Source organism: Eretmochelys imbricata, chromosome 26 (assembly GCF_965152235.1).
Source record: "Eretmochelys imbricata isolate rEreImb1 chromosome 26, rEreImb1.hap1, whole genome shotgun sequence".
Taxonomy (NCBI): Eukaryota; Metazoa; Chordata; order Testudines; family Cheloniidae; genus Eretmochelys; species Eretmochelys imbricata.
Genome location: NC_135597.1, coordinates 13,050,699 through 13,070,153, shown reverse-complemented (window position 1 = coordinate 13,070,153; position 19,455 = coordinate 13,050,699). Strand labels below are relative to the sequence as shown.

At 48.5% G+C, this 19,455-nt stretch overlaps 1 protein-coding gene across 6 annotated transcripts in view; it reads left to right on the top strand.

The window, feature by feature from the left end:
- ACTG2 (actin gamma 2, smooth muscle) overlaps positions 1-19,455 on the top strand; it is a 39,764-nt gene that overhangs the window by 2,836 nt on the left and 17,473 nt on the right. The window contains exon 1 of one of the 6 annotated variants that reach the window (XM_077805974.1): positions 2,292-2,356. The exons of 2 other annotated variants lie outside the window; for them this stretch is intronic. The gene's annotated coding sequence lies outside the window, so the exon portion shown is untranslated. Of the gene's footprint in view, positions 1-2,291; positions 2,357-2,546; positions 3,237-6,268; positions 6,306-18,862; positions 18,913-19,455 lie in introns of those variants that run through there. 3 more of the 6 variants (XM_077805976.1, XM_077805978.1, XM_077805977.1) reach the window with 3 other exon arrangements.

The window sequence follows — 19,455 nt, the reverse complement described above, 5'->3', positions numbered from 1 at the left end:
ACAGGGCACTGCCCTCTAAGCTGGGGTGCAGCCAACACATCTGTCAAGGGTGTGTCTACACTGCAAAAGAGCCTGTTCTTAACTCTGGGTACAACAGCAGTGAAGACACGGTGACTCAATTTGGCTTTTCACTCTAGTTAGCAGCCTGGGTTAAAGCCTACAGGGCAACCTGGGGTTGAACTTGGGCTGCTAACCCGAGTTAAAAGCCAAGTTGTTGCATCTTTGCTGCTATTTTAACCCTAGATCGCGCACCCACGTTAAACGCAGCTGATTTGCAGCATAGATGTACCTTCCAAGGGGCATAGAATGTTGCTAGGGGTTTAGTCTCCAGCCTGGACAGGTGAGGGTGTGGTCCGCTGACCGAACACGTGACTACCTTGGAGACTATATAAAGGAATGCTCCTGGTTCCGTCTTTGGAAGAGGAAGGTTGAGGAAAGACCCGGAGGGGCAGCCCCATGAGGGGAGATGGCCAAGGAAGTAGCTGCCCTCTTTCATACCACTTCACTGAAAGCTGGAAAAGCCTTGGTGGCTGGCACTAAATGTTCTGAGTTGCTTTGCTCTTGTTTGGAATCCTTTTGTGAGGATAAGGCCAGTCCTGAAGAAAAGAGCTTTGAACTGACCTCAGGTTTGGGTTCGCTTACTTTTCTCAACGGCTGTATTTATCCTGTGGCCTATAGAAATGCGGAGGTGTCCCCGGTCCATGTCACCCGACGTTTTGCTCTGAATTCTTGCTTTCCTCGGGCCTGAAAGGCAAACTACATTGATGCAGTGCTTGTGATTTTTAACAGTCTTGCAATATTTGGTGTGTCTCTTGGAGCCCCATCTCCTGGACTCAGGGGAATATATAAGAATCTCCGCTTTCTTTTTTTTTTTTTTTTTAGCAAGGTTTTTTTTTTTTTGTTTTGTCTTTTTAAGTTCTTAAGGTTTGGGTGAAGAGCTTGAAAATGTGACCCAAGTCCACCCCAAAGGCTCATAAACCAGAAGGCAAATAGAGAACCCTAATGCCTTGGCTTAAAAATTAGTTTTGTTTTGGTAGTGATTTGGGAGGCTTGACATGGGATTTTTTTTATTTTTTTTAAACTCTTGGGGTTGTTCATACTTTTGACCTGGTAGAGGGTCACCCAGCTTCACGGTAAACTGCGCCTTTGGCACATCTTAACATGCTTTGAGCGCACTGCTCTGTTCGTTTGGGACTGTGCCTGGCCTTCCTGTGGCGTGTGTAGCTCCGAGATGGTGTTGACTGTGGCTTCTGGGGACTGCCCCTGTAATTTTCTCGCGGTCCATTCAAGGCAGCTGCCGTCTTGAGCGGCAGAGTTGATGCAGCGTGTTAGAGGATAGTCGTGCTCAGGCAGACATTACTCTTGGTCTTGAGGGCTCTTCTACCCCACCCCAATTAATGACGGTATCATGGTTGCTGTCTGTATCATCAAACATAACACATCCCGATCTGGGCTGAGCTTTAACCCTGAGCATTTGGGGCAAAGATTGTTTGTTTTGTACTGGTCCATACATGCGATTGGAGCTTAAATATTTAATAGAACCAGTTTAAGTACATACTTGGCTCCCACCATCATGTGACCGTTTGCCAATACTTATGGATTATCCTCACTGTGAGACAGCGGTCAGGCTCGGAGGCAGTGATTTATCCAAGTATCTCTCAGTCTGTGGGGTAGCTGGCTCTAGATCTCAATACAGTTTACAAAGCAGGTCAGTATCATCCTCCCCGTTTTACAGATGGGGAAAGTGAGGCACGGAAAGAGGACGTGACTTGCCCGATGTCACCCAGCATATGGCAGAGCCAGGAATAAAACCCAGGTCTCTTGAGTGCCACTCCAGTGCTCTGTCCACTAAACCACACTGCCTTCCGGGTCTCACAAATGCTGTCTGTTAACTACAAGATCATCCTTCCCGAGAATTTTCATTTGGCTTCATTTCGCAGAATGCACAGCTAGTTTAAATTCCTGCCCCCCCCACCGTACATTACTGCCTTGGCCATGTATTGAGGTGCTGCCCCATATCCTAGCATGGGGCAAGTAGTCTTTGAAATCAAAAAGCATTCTCATTTCTCCGTGTTTCATCTGCCCACCTTCCCAGCTGATCCCTGTCCAGTTGCCTCTGCTGTAACCCAGTAGCAGGCATCATCAGTGCTTCTGGTTGCAGCTAACCCCGATACTAGGTGGTGTCTTTATTGCTCTGTCATCGAAGATGAGAAGCTGGAAAATGACGAGTTACGGACTTCAGGAGCCTCCCGTGCAGTGAGATATTTGGGATTCCTCGTAGCATCCTCCTGCTGGAGGCCTGCTCTGTGTCAGTTGCCTGGATTCCATTCCAGTGGCTGCAGGATGCCAAGTGCGGGTGAGTCTGGGAGCTTGATTGGCTGCGTCGGTGGACCGTTTCCTTATTAGGACAGCCCTGCTCCGGGGCCGTGTGCTTTAGTGTACAGAGTTGGATTTTTGAACAAGAGATTCTGTCTTGGAGGCGTTAAAGCTCCTGTTAAGGATTAAATGGTACTTGGTAGAGTAGACATCTTTGCTACCCTGGGCCCACACAGTGACTAGTCTCTGTTTCCTGTTAGGGACTTATAAGGTTGCTCTCAAATAGGCAAGGATACGCCTAAATTGTGGTCCTCCTTGCTAGTATGCACCGAAATCCCGGCTTCCTGCATAACCTATTCCCTGCCTGCTAGCTCGAGGTTCTGGAATACAATTCCACCAGTTCCTCTGAGAAATTCTCAGATGCTGAACTGCTCTGGGAGGGATGCAGTCTGCCCTGTGCCTTCAGCTATCCCAGCTCTGTCTCTGCTAAAACTCCAGTGGTTGAGGACCCAGTGGGATGAAGGCTAAGCTACTTGACCAGTCTCAGTGGCAGGGCTATTCAAGGTTATGATTTAAGTGGGCTTAAAAAAAGAAAAAAGCCAACCTTTAACAGACAAGAAGCTCTTTCAAGAGGAGAACATTTTTGGAAGAAAAAAGCTTGTCTGGTTGGTAATGTGGTCTCGTGGCGAAGGCGGGAGACTGGAGCTTGGGACACCTAGGTTCTATTCCTGGTTCTGCCACTGATGGATTGTGTCACCTTGGGCAGGTGGCTTCATTTTCTGTGCTTGTTTCCCCTCCTGCCTTTTGTCATTCTTGTCTCTTTAGATAAGTTGTCCCCAAACTGTGGGCCGTGCCCCTCTAGGGGGGCACAGAAGAATGTTCAGGGGGAGACGTGCCAGGGCCCAGACCAGTCTCTGCAGGTAGGGATAGGGAGGGAGCAGCACCCAGCCCAGGTCTGCCCTCATTCCCTCTCTGACCCTAGGCCAGCTCTACCTCTAGCCCCAGCTCCTCCCCCAAGCTCTTCTGCTGAGCCAACTGTGCGGTAATGGGGGGACACAGACAGATTCCATGACTGGTAAGGGGAGGGTGCAACAGGGAAAGTTTGGGCATCACTGCTTTAGATAGTCCCTGCCCTATGGAACATACAATCTCTCTACAGCACCTCGCACACATGGGGCCCTGGTCTCAGGGCCTTGATCTTGGGCAAGTCACTTACTCTCTCCAGCTTAGTCCCCCATCTGAAAAGAACACTTCCTGTTTCTTTGTAGATGGGAAGCTTCTGGGGGCAGGGATTTGTAGATTCCAAGATCAGAAGGACCATTGTGATAATCTAGTCTGATCTCCTGTATAGCACCAGCCAGAGCACGTCCCCACAATAATTCCTAGTGCAGAGGTTTTAGAAAAACATCCCGTCTTAATGTACAAATTGTGGGTAATAGAGAATCCACTCCAAGCCTTGGTAAATTGTTCCAATGGTTAATTATTCTCACCATTTCAAATGTACATCTCATTTCCAGTCTGAATTTGTCTAGCTTCAGCTTCCAGCCATTGAGTCATGTTATACTTTTCTTGGCTAGATTGAAGAGGCCATTATGAAATATTTGCTCCCCATGTCGATACTTATAGACTGTAATTGTCGCCCCTTAACCTTCTCTTTGTTACACTCAAATAGCTCAATCTATTTAGTTTATCACTATAAGGCAGGTTTTCTAATCCTTTAATCATACTCATGAAACTTTCTCCAATTTATCAACATCCTTCTTGAATTGTGGGCACCAGAACTGGAGACAGTATTCCAGAAGCAGATGCACCAGTGCCAAATACAGATGTGAAATACCTTCTCTGCTGCTATTCGAGGTTCCTATGTTTTTGCATCCCAGGATCACATTGGCTCGTTTGGCCACAGCGCCACACAGAGAGCTCACATTCAGCTGATTATCCACCACAACCCCCAAATCTTTTTCAATCACAGTTTTTCAAGATAAAGTCACCCATCCTGAAAATATGGCCTACATTGTTTGCTTAGGTCCAGTTTACCGAGTGATCCAGATGGCTCTGCGTCAGTGATCAGTCCTCTTCATTATTTACTACTCCCCCAAATTTTGTGTCCTATCCAAACTATATTGGTGGTGATTTAATGTTTTCTTCCAGGTTATTGATAAAAATGTTAAATAGCATCTGGCCAAGAAACAATCACTGATGGACCCCACAGGAAACACACCCACTCGAAGACGATTCCTCATTTACAGTAACATTTTGAGACCTATCAGTTAGCCAGTTTTTAATCCATTTAATGTGTGCCGTGTTAATTTTATATAATTCTAGTTTTTTAATCAAAATGTTATGCAGTACCAAGTCAAATGCCTTACAGAAGTCTAAATATGTTACATCAATACCTTTATCCACCAAACTTGTAATCTTATTAAAAAAAAATTGAGCTAGTTTGACAGGATCTATTTTCCATAAACCCATGTTGATTGGCATTAATTACATTATCCTCCTATAATTCTTTATTCATCAAATCCCATATCAGTGCTCCATTATCTTGCCTGGGATTGATGTCAGGGTGACATTTCTATGATTATCTGGGTCATCCCGTTTACTCTTTTTAAAAATTGGCATGACATTCTTTCATTAGTCTTCTGGAACTTCCCCTGTGCTGCAGTTTTTTTTGAAAATCAACATTATCAGTCCAGCAAGCTCCTTAGCCCGCTCTTTTAAAACTCTTCAATGCAAGTTATCTGGACCAGCTGATTTAAAAATATCTAACTTTAACATCCTCCTGAGATACTAGTGGAATGGAAAGAGTGTTATCATATGATGAGTGTCATTTCCCCCCCCCCCAAAATACAAAACAGAAATATTTATTTAACACTTCTGCCTTTTCTGCGTTATTATTGATAATTATAACATTTTCACCTAATAGTGGACCAATACTGGTGCATTGTTAAGATTCTTTTAGTTCCTAATATATTTTAAAAACTTCTCCTTATTGTCCTTAACTGTGCTGACTACAGATTTCTTCTTGTGTCCCTTTGCTTCCCTTATCAATTTTCTACAATTCCTAACTTTTTATTTATATTCATTATTATCAACTTCCCCTTTCTTCTGTTTGCTTGTGTACTTTTTTAATTTTTGTATAGCTGCCTTCACTTCCCCTCTAAACCGGGTCGTTTTTTTATCTAGTACGGCCTTCTTCCTCAACTGTGGGTTTATGGCTTTTGGGGCATCTAGTAAGGTGTTCTTAAATGCTTCCCAATTATTCACATTTTTCTGATTAAATTCTTCCTCCCAGCTGATTTGGCTCATAATTGTTTTCAGCTTTATGAAATTGGCCCTGTTAAAGCACCAGAAATGTATATTACTGGTCTTAATTACTTATTACTATGCTTTCACATAATAAATGGGATCATGTCACTATTACTTGTACCTAAGTACCATTAATTTTTAGTTCTGTAATTATTTGTGCTGTATCTGTTAAAACAAGATCCCCCATGTTGGCTGCAACACTTATTTGAGTTAGGAAATTGTCATCCATAATGTCTCTTCAGAGACTGTTGTTAGGGCATGCTCTAAACCCTCACAGAGGGACACTGTCTCCTGTAGCCTCTGAGCTCCAGTTCTCATATTGTGTCTACACACACGATGACATCACCGCCTTGCTCTGCTAAAGCACTTTTCATCAGTAGATATCAAAGCATTTTACAGAGGAGGTCAAGTTGCCCCAGTCTAATTTAGTAACCAGGTGCACATTTGAACATGGATACTCTACAGCCATTTAAATCTGGCTTGCAACATCACTCAAATGGGCATGTAGACCAGCCATTGCATTCGTTTGACTTTCCCGCAAGCCTTTTTGAAGTGCTGTCAGATCTTTGCTACCATCCTGCTGCTGGGGCAAGGTAGCCGCTGTAGGAGCAGCTAACAATGGAAAGCAAGAGTGTTCGGTCCATATTTGGCATCGAGTGGAAGCCGTGCCTAAGCCCCAGGTGAGGAGGTGGCTAATGGCTTTGATGTTTACTTGCACTGTTTTTTAGAACCTCAAAACCAGCTGAGGCTTTTCCTTGTGTGTATCACAGCCTGAAACTTGCAGCTCTGAACCCCTTCTATCTGGGAGCACCGTAGGACTTACCAGACTGCTTCAAAGTCCTGAGTCTTCCCAGCTGGTGGTCTAGTGATTAGCGCACTCAGGAGATCTGGGTTGAATGCCTGCTCTGAAAGCCTTCCTCTGGGACTTTGGACAAGTCTCTGCATCTCAATCCCCCCTCTGTTAAGTAGGGGTAATATTTGTATTACCGACGTACTTGGGAGCCTGAGGCGTGGCCCAGCACAGAACAAAAAGACAGTCCGTCTCCCAAGGAGTCTAAACAAAGGGATGTTGTGAGGGTGAATACGTTAGATTGTGTGGTACATTGGTATCGGGCTATAGACTCTCTCCAGGTACGTCTAGCAGCTGTTTCATGGTAGAGGAGGGATGCAAGAAACCCTTCAGGGATTTCATATCTCGAGGACTATTCCCTCTAAGCTGTGGGCATGTGCGTGTGCACACAGATCCTAAACGCCGCGCACACGGCGAAACGCCGCGCGCACAAACATTTGCACAGAAGCACAACAATTTGCACAGAAGAAATTTTTTGCGCATACAGCCTGTCAAAAATTAGAGGGAATGTTGATCTCAAGGTGTGAGTGAATCAAACCCAACTCCTGCCTTCCCTCCCCCTGATATCCTTGGGGAAGGCAAGGGTTGCAGAGGTAAAGGCCACGCCCCTCTTCCACAGATTTCACCCCCCCACCCACAAATGCTTCTCAGCACAGGGGAGAATGAATGGGGAGTGGAACGAGTGACCCTAGCAGAGATCTATGGGCTGCCTTTCAACTTCCCCCAGTGTTGCAGCCTTAGGATAGTTTACACAGTGGTGTGGTCACTAGTGACCGGACTTATAGATTCATAGATATTAAGGTCAGAAGGGACTATTATGATCATGTAGTCTGACCTCCTGCACAACGCGGGCCACAGAATCTCACCCACCCACTCCTGCGGAAAACTTCTCACCTATGTCTGAGCTATTGAAGTCCTCAAATCGTGGTTTAAAGACTTCAAGGAGCAGAGAATCCTCCAGCAAGTGACCCGTGCCCCATGCTACAGAGGAAGGTGAAAAACCTCCAGGGCCTCTTCCAATCTGCCCTGGAGGAAAATTCCTTCCTGACCCCAAATATGGCGATCAGCTGAAACCTGAGCATATGGGCAAGATTCGCCAGCCAGATACCCAGGGAAGAATTCTCTGTAGTCACTCAGATCCCACCCAATCTAAAATCCCATCACAGGCCATTGGGCCTATTTACCATGAATATTTAAAGATCAATTAATTACCAAAATCATGTTATCCCATCATACCATCTCCTCCATAAACCTATCGAGTTTAATCTTAAAGCCAGATAGGTCTTTTGCCCCCACTGCTTCCCTTGGAAGGCTGTTCCAAAACTTCACTCCTCTGATGGTTAGAAACCTTCGTCTAATTTCAAGTCTAAACTTCCCAATGACCAGTTTATATCCATTTGTTCTTGCGTCCACATTGGAACTGAGCTTAAATAATTCCTCTCCCTCTCCGGTATTTATCCCTCTGATATATTTATAGAGAGCAATCGTATCTCCCCTCAACCTTCTTTTAGTTAGGCTAAACAAGCCAAGCTCCTTGAGTCTCCTTTCATAAGACAGGTTTTCCATTCCTTGGATCATCCTAGTAGCCCTTCTCTGGACCTGTTCCAGTTTGAATTCATCCTTCTTAAACATGGGAGACCAGAACTGCACACAGTATTCCAGGTGAGGTCTCACCAGTGCCTTGTATAACGGTACTAAAACCTCCTTATCTCTACTGGAAATACCTCGTCTGACGCATCCCAAGACCACATTAGCTTTTTTCACGGCCACATCACATTGGCGGCTCATAGTCATCCTGTGGTCAATCAATACTCCAAGGTCCTTCTCCTCCTCCGTTACTTCTAGTTGATGCTTCCCCAGCTTATAACTAAAATTCTTGTTATTAATTCCTAAATGCATGACCTTACACTTCTCACTATTAAATTTCATCCTATTATTATTACTCCAGTTTACAAGGTCATCCAGATCTTCCTGTATGATATCCCGGTCTCTCTCTAAATTGGCAATACCTCCCAGCTTTGTATCATCCGCAAACTTTATTAGCACACTCCCACTTCTTCAGAGGTACTGAGCATCTGTGACCCCCGCTGAATCTGAGAGTAGTTCTGGTCACTCAGCACCACTGGGCATCAAGCCTTGCCTAACCACGGGAGAAACTAGCAGGCTACACAACGGGCTCTGGTGGTTTTGGATGCTCTCCTAGCAAGAGCCTCCCTAGGGCAGGTTTTCAAGGTCTCGGCAGCCACAATCAAGCACCGGGTTTGCAAAAGGGCTTAGCTCCCATTTAGTAAGGGCCAGATTTCTTTTTTACAAAAGTGAGCAGCCCCCACCATGATGCTGATGGGCCGCTTTCAGAATGCCTCAGCACTCCCAAATGCACCCAGCGTGGCCAAGCTCTTTGGGAAAAACCTGGCTGTTGATCTCTGAACCCAGCTCCCCTTCTGGGCACGATCCAGCCCTTTCACTGCAATGCGTCTCTTTATGCCAGGCTTTCCCTAAAGAGTGCGCCCTGGATGCCATACGGGGATCAAACCGGGGCCCTCCAAAGCTATGCACATGAGCTGCTACAGCTTGGGCTAAAGCACCCTAGTTGGGCCTGGAATAGGCTCACATCCTCTGTGAATCAAGTAGGGGGGGAAAGCAGTTCCACTAGCATTGAAAACTCCTAAATCCCCCACCTTGGGTGTAGAGCAGTGTCCAGCTGTGCAACGCATGTGCACAGCTGCTGCCTTCTGTTAAAAGCTTTTTCTTTTTTCCCTCCCGGTAATGTCATATATGGCAACCCTCTGCCTCTGTGACCTCATCTTTGGATGCTGTTCAATGTAAACCTGGCATCAGTGACTGGGCGGCAGTTTCTCCAAGCAGCCTTTAATTGCAGGACAGGACTCTCTTGCAGTGTCTGTCTCTCGCAGGGCCTAGCTGGGGTTGGGGGAAGCCTTCAGTTTTCAGGGAGACCTCATGGGCTGCTGGGATTCACACAAGCACGGGGGCTCCTCGGGGAGATGCGATCGTTTGCGCGTCTCTCTGTTTAGACTAGCTCTTGTGGAGCAAAGCGACTTCCCTGAATTCCTCCTCCTTTTGGGACTCGCTTTAGCCTCTGGCGTGGCTCTGGGCATGCAGGCGAGGTGTGGTGTGCAACGCAGTAAGGGAGCAGGGGAGAAATTTGGTGCTAGCTAGGGCATACTTTGACATGTAACCGGGCTAGAGAATTACAAGTGTAATGAACTCTTCTGTAGGGGCAGCAGAGAGCTGGGAACCAGGACTCCTGGGTTCTATTTCCAGCTCTGGGGAGGGAAAAGGGAGCCTAAGACTCAGATCTCTGGGTTTCTGAGGCTGGGAGGGATGTGTGGCTCTTGTGGTTAGAGGTGGGCAGACTGGGAGCGAGGACTCCTGGGTACTTGTTCTGCTCTTGACTCACTGGGTAAATATCGGCAGGTTGCTGATCACCTCTCTGCTTGGCGAACTGGATGTAATTAGCACTGATCTTCCAGGCAGTGGATGAGGCTCTAATGAACGTTGGCTGGACCTTTTATGATCCTCGGGGCTAGCATTCCACGTGCGGTTGGCACAGCCCCAGACCCTGCTCCGCTCTGTTACGCCCTCGCTCTAGCCAGCTCTGCCGCTCCTTCAATGCAGTCAAAGTGGAGAAAAGGGCTCACATCCCAGCCTGCACCTCGGGCTTTGCCAACAGTAACAACAAAGCTGCTGTTTGTTGTTTGTATTGCAGCAGCAGCAGCCACAGGTGCCTGGCCAGGGCGCCATTGTGCTTGGCGCTGTACATAGTGATAGGCAGCCCCTACCCCAGAGAGCTTACGGTCTGAACAGAGAAGATGCTCACAGGCAGAGAGTTTTGCTGAAAGCCTCGCCGTGCATCAGTGACTCTGCACTGGCAATAGAACGCAGGTTCGGGGTCTGTTACAGGTGTGGGTGGGTGAGTTTCTGTGGCCTGTGATGTGCAGATCAGACAGATGGTCATGATGGTCTCTTCTGGCCTTAAAGTCTCTGAGTCTCCTGACTTCTTGGCCAGAGCCCCTATCTGCTAGACCCAGAGGACTAATGGGCAGGTTATCCCAGGAATCTCACTAGGTTCCTTGGAGCTTGGTACCGATTTTTTTTTTTTTTTAGTCGAGTTTTACTTGTCAGTTGCTCTGCCCAGGTCAGGATGACTGGTGGGGCTACTCCAGGGAGCAGCTGCAAAGAAATAGTCCCATACTGGTGCTACAGGCTGGAAACGGGTGGCTCTAGTAGCTAGTGGATATCGAGAGAGGATTCTTTCAGACTCACTAGGGCAGGGGTGGGCGAACTTTTTGGTCCGAGGACCACTTCGGGGTGCGAAACTGTATGGAGGGCTGGGTAGGGAAGGTTGTGCCTCCCCAAAGAGCCTGGCCCCCGACCCCCATCTGTCCCCTCCCCCTTCCCACCTCCCTCAGAATCCCTGACCCATCCAATGCTCCTTGTCCCCTGACCACCTGCTCCCGGGACCCCGGCCCCTAACCACCCCCCAGGACCCCAGCCCCTATCCAACCCCCCGACTCCCTGTCCCCTGACTGCCCCCCCCAAACCTCTGCCCCATCCAACCCACCCCCCCGTCTCCTGACTCCCCCCCATGACCTCTTGCCCCTTACCCAACCCACCACGACGACGCGCTGCCTGGCAGGAGCGGTGGGCCAGAGCACTGGCGGTGCATCGCGCTGAGGCTGCAGGGCTGGGGACGAGGGCTAGCCTCCCTGGCCGGGAGCTCAGGGGCAGGGCAGGACGGTCCCGCGGGCCATAGTTTGCCCACCTCTGCACGACGGTGTAAGCTGGGCTATTTGGTTTGGCTAGACCAGCAGGGATTGAACCTGTGACCTTTAGTTCCAAAGGCAAGTGCGTTAGCCAAGGCTGAGCACGTTCCAGCTCTAGACCAGTCACCACTAGCTAGATCACATCTCAGGGGGCTGGGTGTGGGCTAAACGTAGGGCAGAAGACAGCAAGTGCCACTCAGAGCCAAAACTCAGCCCTGCTTCTCCTGCCTTTGAAGTTTATTTCCCCCCTCCCACCCCTGTGCCCTCGGGAAAGTCACTTAGAGCCAAACTTTCAGAAGAGGCCACTGATTTTTTTGGACCCCGCAATAGACGTGGGGTGCCCCACACCAGGCCCCTGAGTCTCATGTCCAGTGGTGCTGAGCACCTGCCACTCCCCTCGACGCTGACTGGAGTCACTGGTGCTCAGCACTTGAGAATCAGGCCCGAGGGGATCACAAGCCGGGCTCCCCAAAATCCAAACGTCCGACATCAGTGGTTGCTTTTGGGGGTGGGGCGGGAGTTGGGCCGTGTCCTTCCCATACCTCAGTTTCCCAATCTGTAAACCAGGGCTCACAGCTGCCTTCCCTTGACCGTCAGTGTTTGAAAACTGCTTGGACTGTTCGTTAATCAAAGACAAATGTTGTTTTCCTGAGTGCCAGCAGCTGCCTTTCCTCGCTGGGAGCTCCTGCTTTCTCCCTGGACGTGCTGCACCCTGCCCTGCCGGGGATCTTTCTCTCTCTCTCACCCTGCTGCGCTCTCAAGCAGGGTCCCTCCTCTCTCCTGTGCAACAGGCACATTTCCCTTAAAAAGGCAGCGGGGAATTTCTCCGCATCTGGTTGGATCTCATGCCGGCTCCTTGAAGGCCCTGGGGCTTCATTATGAGCTTGCCAAGAGCTCCTCAAGCCGCTGGAGTACTCGGCGCTCTGCAAGGCAAAGGGGAGGAAGGAGATCGGGAGAGAGGTGTCACAACCGTAACCTCGGCTGGCTTGGCAGGCCACGCGCCTGCATAGACAGGAAGGTACTGGCGCCTCTCCTGGCTTGCAGGTCCCTTTTGATGACCAGCTGCAGCAGGGAGCTGGCTGCTCTCGAGGGCTTCCTTTGTGCCATATCGGGGGGGGGGGGAAGCAGGGCTGGGGAGCAGGTCTGGGGAGGTATCTGTTGTGACAGTGTCCCTTCCAGTTTTACGAGTCTATGACTTGCTCCTGCTCAGGGGATTTTCTTAGTTCATGTGCGCCCAGGGTCTGATCCTGCCAGATGCTGAGCGCCCTAGATGCCAGCGAGGAGAAGAGGCTGTGTAGCTCACTGGTGAGCCTGTGTTACTGATTCCCTAGAGGATAGGTGTTGTTAGACCCCTGTGCAATGCAGCCTTGGTTGCCTAGCGTGTGCTTCTGGCTCGGGAGGTCCCCAATTCAATCCCCACTGTGGCAGCCCCTAGATTCCCAGGATCTTTAGGGGGCACCCGACACCTTGTGGGTAGGAGCCTTTAGTGCTCAGGAAAGGGGTCACATTGTCAGCACTGAAAGAAAAGGAGAACTTGTGGCACCTTAGAGACTAACAAATTTATTTGAGCATAAGCTTTCGTGAGCTACAGCTCACTTCATCGGATGCATGCAGTGGAAAATACAGTGGGGAGATTTTATATACACAGAGAACATGAAACAATGGGTGTTAACATACACACTGTAACAAGAGTGATCAGGTAAGTCTGATTTGTGTCCATTTATTCTTTTACATAGAGATATAAATGGACATAAATCAGACATCAAGAATTATAACGTTAAAAAACCAGTCAGAGAATACTTCAATCTCTTTGGTCACTCGATTACAGACCTAAAAGTGGCAATTCTTCAGCAAAAAACCTTCAAAAACAGACTCCAACGAGAGACTGCTGAATTGGAATTAATTTGCAAACTGGACACAATTAACTTAGGCTTGAATAAAGACTGGGAGTGGATGTGTCATTACACAAAGTAAAACTATTTCCCCTTGTTTATTTCTCTCCCCCTTCCCCCCCCCCCCCACTGCTCCTCACACGTTCTTGTCAACTGCTGGAAATGGCCCACCTTGATTATCACGACAAAAGGTTATTTCCGCCCTCCCCCCCCCCCCCCCGCCTCTGCTGGTAATAGCCCACCTTACCTGATCACTCTCGTTCCCATTGTTTCATGTTCTCTGTGTATATAAAATCTCCCCACTGTATTTTCTACTGCATGCATCCGATGAAGTGAGCTGTAGCTCACAAAATCTTATGCTCAGATAAATTGGTTAGTCTCTAAGGTGCCACAAGTCCTCCTTTTCTTTTTGCGGATACAGAGCTAACACGGCTGCTACTCTGAAACTTGTCAGCGCTAGAGACTCAGTTTCTTATCCATCCCCATAACAGGGCTCTGCTCACAGACCTCCTTCCACCTTGGAGGGATCCATTCTGGGGAGGACCGGGGAGTTCAGGCCGTGGTATTTCTCCTGAGACTGGCAGCAGAAGGGGGCATCTCCTAGGCTGTGAGCTCTTGGGGGCAGGGCCGGTTCTGTGGTTGTACCGTGCCTAGTACTCTGGCGGCCTGGTCCATGACCAGGGCACCTCGGTGCTACCAACATACACATTATAGCTCTGCTAGTGTTTGGTGGTGGGTCACTTGTCTGCCATGATCTGGATTGAGACTCTTCCCCTCCCCCTGTTGCAAAAAAACCCCACCCTTTGTTTCACACAGGACACTGAACACCCAGTGGTTTGGATGGAGTTCAAGCACTAACCTAGAAATGACAAGCTCTGGGGCCAATCCCCTGAGCCAGCTGCTCCCTGAGCCTGGCTTTTTTTTTATGTCCTATTAATAACCTAGCTCTTGTATAACCCCCATTTTACGTGTGGGGAAACTGAGGCACAAAGAGATGCTGTGACTTGCCTAGGTCACTGAGTAGACCAGGAATAGAATCCAGGTCTCCTGATTGCCAAGCCATAACGTTATCCACTAGGCAATACTGCCTCCCCTTTCACTTTCATGAATAGCGTAGAATCTAGCTGCCAGCTTATTAAGTACTTCACAAAGGCAGCATGTTCCCCTACGTTGCCCGTCGGTCGGAGTGCTGTGTTATTTATTACACCAGCTGCCCTGCGTTCCAATTAGTTTCAGATCCTCTGAACTAGCGTCACTGGGCATATGCGGCAGCTCCTGTGATTTAAAAGCAAGCTCTCTTTGTGTGGAAATATTTTGACTGTGGCAATTAACTTGAATCCTCTTCTGACAGAGAATAATTAGTGTCAACGTTTACATGGCCACCATCAACACTTCCTGGACACGGAGCTATTTATAATAGAAAATAACATTTTCCTTCCACGGGTGCCTTTCTTCCAAGGATCTCAAAGCACCATCTCGTCTACATTCAACCAAGTAAGCGGCTTCCCCTAGAACTCCTTCTGACCTGCCAGATCTCTGAGCAGCTCCAAAGAATCCAAAATGCTTTCTTTCCCATTCCATCCCATCTGCCACCAAAACCGTTCCACTGCTGGCCGGCCCAAGCCAGGGCCATGTTTGGTCCCAGGCCAATGAGGGCTTTAAATCTGATCTCTTTCAGAACGACAGGGATTAAAAATGGGAACTTCATACGATTGGAAAGGGAGATTCCCAGCTCTCCAGTGGGTGATCCAATGCTTGCAGCTAGGCCTAGAAGCTGGTGTGATGTCAGACCTACTAGTGGGGTCATTTGCATCCAGGACAAAACTATTCAAAGTCATTTGCAAGATGGCTCCATCCCCTGTTCTTCCCCTCAAGATGCACCCCCTTGCTTCCCAGGTAATGGGGGGGATCGATTAAGCACATTCACTGATTTGCCAGTCAGCACTCCTTACTGGGGGTCTCTGTGAGCACCCTCCCTCCTGTTTGCTGCAAGCTGCAGTCATCCCTAGTGGATAGAGCAATGGGCTGGGCCTCAGGAGATCTGGGTTCTGTTCCCGGCTTGGCTGCTGACCGTGGACAAGTCACTTCACTGCCCTGTGCCTCAGTTTCCCCTATCTGTAAGATGGGGGTAATGATACTGAGCCCCTTTATAAAGTGCTTTGATGAAGAGGACGATGTAAGAGCCAGGTCTTGTTAAGTCAAGATGTTGGCTCTTTTGCGGCCACAGACTAAAACTTAGCGCAGGTAAGATGGGAATCACCCTGGGCATTTAAGTCTTTGGGTTCCAGGAGGAGACGACACACTGGTTGTTGTGGTCCTCATTCGCTTGTGGCTGGACAGCTGATTCTTCCCTCACTTGAGCTGGTTGTGCAGCCGTGGAACGCCCCTGGCATCCCCCGGTATAAGTGAGTTCGGAATCAGGCCGATGGTGTTTGCTCTGGCAAATTCCCATTGACATCAATAGGATTTTGCCTGGGAAACACTCAGTTTAAAAGGATCTCACAGCTTGGGCCTGTGCAAACAAGAAACACATCTTCAATGACACCAGCTACAACCAAATGCCAAGGCTTTATCAGTCCAGCTGCTCCAGCAGATGCTAATGATCAGCAGCTGGGCTCATGGAGAAATGACTCCTGTGGCATTGGCAAAGTGAACTCTATTTAAGGGAGATTCATGCTGTCATCTGAGGAATCCAGCATTAGCCGTTGCCTGAAGGAGGACATCAGATACCATGGACTAGCAGTCCGTTAGGAAGTGAAGATGGTGACAGAAGGGTGGCGTGGACAAACACTTTGTGGAAGCTCCTGATGCTCACCTAACCATCACTGGAGCTTCATGCAGTGTAGCTTGTGGCCGTGTCGGTCCCAGGATATTAGCGAGACAAGGTGGGGGAGGTCACCCCTTTTCTTGGACCAGCGTCTGCCTTTGCCAGCCCTGAAGAAGGGTGCCGGGTGGCTTGAAAGCGTGTCTCTCTCACCCATAGAAGTTGGTCCAATAAAAGATATTCCCTCCCCTACGGAGCTGTCTATATGTCTGTCTGGTGGAGCTACAAGTCACAATGCCCTTGAACTACAGCTGAAAGCATCCAGCGGTTGCAGGATTCAAGGAGGCTTGGCTCAAGGGCTTGAGAAATCAGAAGACTGCAAGGTGGCCCCACCTTGTGCCGAAACCATGGCAGGAAGTACTCTGAGGTACTTAGAACTACCCCATTCTTCTACTGAACGGGCCCTGGGAGCTATGCAATGGTCAGATCCGAGATGGTGTGTGGGGCCGTAGCGTTCTTTTATTCAGAGAGGCAGCCGGCGGGACAACAGACATTCCAGTGCAGCAGAAGTTGCGGCAAGGGGGTTGAAATAGTAAATTTCCTTGCCTAGGCACTATAATAAATCCACTTTCCAAGAAATGTTGAGTTAGTGTTTAAGAGCATGGGACCTTCATCGCTGTGACTTGTGAAAGCCTCTCGTATCTATTTGGAGCTCGTGCTATGGACCTTAGATCTTCTGTGCTCTAAGAGCACTGACTCCTACCATTGTGAGCTAAAGGAGACTCTCCACTTAGCTTTTAGCAGTATGGGGCCAGTGTCACACAACTGAGCCATTCTGAATCAGTCCAGCAGCAGACAATGGTATGTATTAGCCAGTTCACCGCAGTCCCCTATTACAAAGTGACAGAGGTGAGATCCCTTCATATTTATAAATGACTCTCATTTGTTTTGGAGTCCCATGTAAGTGTTGCCCAGCTGTCTCTCTCAGCGGGCGGCGTCACCCACAGGCTATAGGAGAGCACTTTATAATGCTAGAAAGAGACATACCCGTGTGCACTTTATAAATAGATGATAGAAAATCCACTCTGGGGGGAGGCAAAAAGAGAGAAGCCAAATGCGTCGTTCAGCATGCCAGTTAATGGGCTGTTGTCATTTGAGTGATGGGGAAGCTGAATTTTCCAGCCAGGAGGACTCTGCTATTGATGTACATTTGTGTGTCTGCCCTGGAGACCCAGCACTGGGATCTGAGCGCTGTCATTTCCATCTGGTTTGAGTAAACTAAATCTGTTACTAATGCTGTTTAATAATCCCAATTCACCATTGGCACCCGGGTTTGTCTGTTTCATCCATCGGCCGTGTCCTGCTGTGACCCTAGGTTGCAAGACCTCTCCAGCAGGGACTGTCTTTTTACTACACGTTTGTACAGTGTCGAGCACAATGGACCCTGATCCTCAGCTGGGTGCTATTGTGATTTTTCCAGGCTCTTAGATGCAGAATTGCCATTAAAGTCAATGGGACCCCCATATACTGGACCTGGGTCTGAAATCTGATGCCTTTTCATTGCACATGCATGTTCAACTCCCCTGTAACTGTTTGTTCTCTTGTTCTTTGCCTAGATGTGCTACTCCTGTGTACTCGTGGATTAGGCAAGTACACAGGTAGGCCCAGGGAAGTTGCGAGTGCTGAGCGTGGCACACTCAAGGCGTGAGAGTTCGTAGGATTAGGCCTGTTTGACTGGCAGGGGGGGTATTTTATTCTTTAACATCCTGCTAAATCTCAGGACAGATCCCAGGTGGTACACGTCTGCCTAGCCCCATGACTTCACTGGAGTTGGGCTTCTGGCGTACACCAGCTGAGCATCTGTCCCACTACAGCCACCATACTGGCCGTGCTCCTGCTGACGTGACGGGGAGCTTTACTGCTGGTGTCAACGGCAGCGGGATCGGGGCCATTCTGCGGGATTGGCGGGTCTGTCTCTGCTCTGCTCTCGTGTGCCGCTGCTGTAAAGCTGGAGACACTCCAGTGACTTTAGTGCAATAAGTCTAGGATGGGTGGGACGCAATAGCAGAATGCTGGAATTAAGTTGACAGCTCTAATAGAAGGGAGAATAATGTGACAATGGTGCTGACATGCTGGTATGTAATTCAGACTCTGGGCCACATCCAGCTCTTTTCTACCAGTGTAAAACCAGAGGCGCGATTCTGAAGTCCGTGGAGGTGCTCTGGATTTGCACCACACAGGTGGGCCAAATTCTGTTCACTTACACCCTGATAAAGACTCGATCCTGCAATAGGCTCAGGGCGGGCAGAGCCTTGGTGTCATCAGTGGAGCTCCATGTGTGTGCTGCAATCTTATTCCAGGATCAGGCCCTAAGTCACTGTCCACCACTGTAAATCTGGAGTGACTCTGGATTCACATTGGTTTTTAACTGCTGGCTCACACCCCTAGTTTTACATAACCAAATAAATAGCCAGACCTGTCAAAGAGCTGCAGACCACACCAAATTCCAATCATTGCTTTCAATGAAATACTTCCACTTCTCCGGCATTCCTCCTTCACTCTGAATTTTGAAGAGAGAGCGAGACCCACAGGCCAGACGGCCGAGGCCCTAATGCCATTCTTGGTATCTTTCTCTCTCCAGGAATTGTAGGTGACTCCACTTCCTTTTTGAATGTAGCTTATAAGGACTTGTGTCGAACTTGTTTATCAAAGTGTAGCATAAAAGGAACAGATTCACTAAGGGGGTGTTGCCTCCCAAATACTCTTGCATACATTTTTCTTATAATAATTAACTGTGCTTGGTTCTACCATGAGTCCGAGGTCAGTATAATGAAATAAAACACCTTATATGGCCATATGGCTAACACACCATCAGTTAGCCTTTTTAGGGGCTCTGTTTAAGGAGGATCCGCCTCTGAGGTTTCATAGTCTGACTGGTATTTATACCAAAGGCACATCAGAACGCAGTCCCAGAGGAAAGGAACTCTTGTGTACTTGGTGAGTACTGCAAAAGATCTATTCTCTCTTTGCTATCACAAGCCTTGCTAAGGTTCAGAAGGTCCATCTAGGGGCGAGATGGGAATCCTACAAGAATATTGTTGTTTTAATCGTTTAAGTCACGGGCTGTGACTGCACCTGCAAATTGCTCCCAGCGTGTGCCTTTTGGGGGGACTGGCGAGGAGGCTGTAACAGCAAAAGGGGAAGCCTCTGCATAGTCTCTTTCTTTGATCCTTTTAAATATGCATCATGTAAAGACAGACAGAGAGAAACTCTGGGATGCAGCATAATCTTTTAGTCTCTGCAGCTTTCAAACAGGAAAGACTTTGACTGCTGCAATTTTCCTAGAATGCCTGGAGAAGCCAGGCTGCATCTACGTTTTGGGCTGCTGTGATTTGCACGCTCATGTTGTTACAGTTCGGGTTTTCCAGTAGGAAAGTTAACACAGCAGCAAAGTGGGCTGCTGTTATGGTGCGTTGTTTACAGCCTGCGTGCATGGCACTTACAAACAGATGAAAAGACAGGCTGCAGAGCCCCATCCTG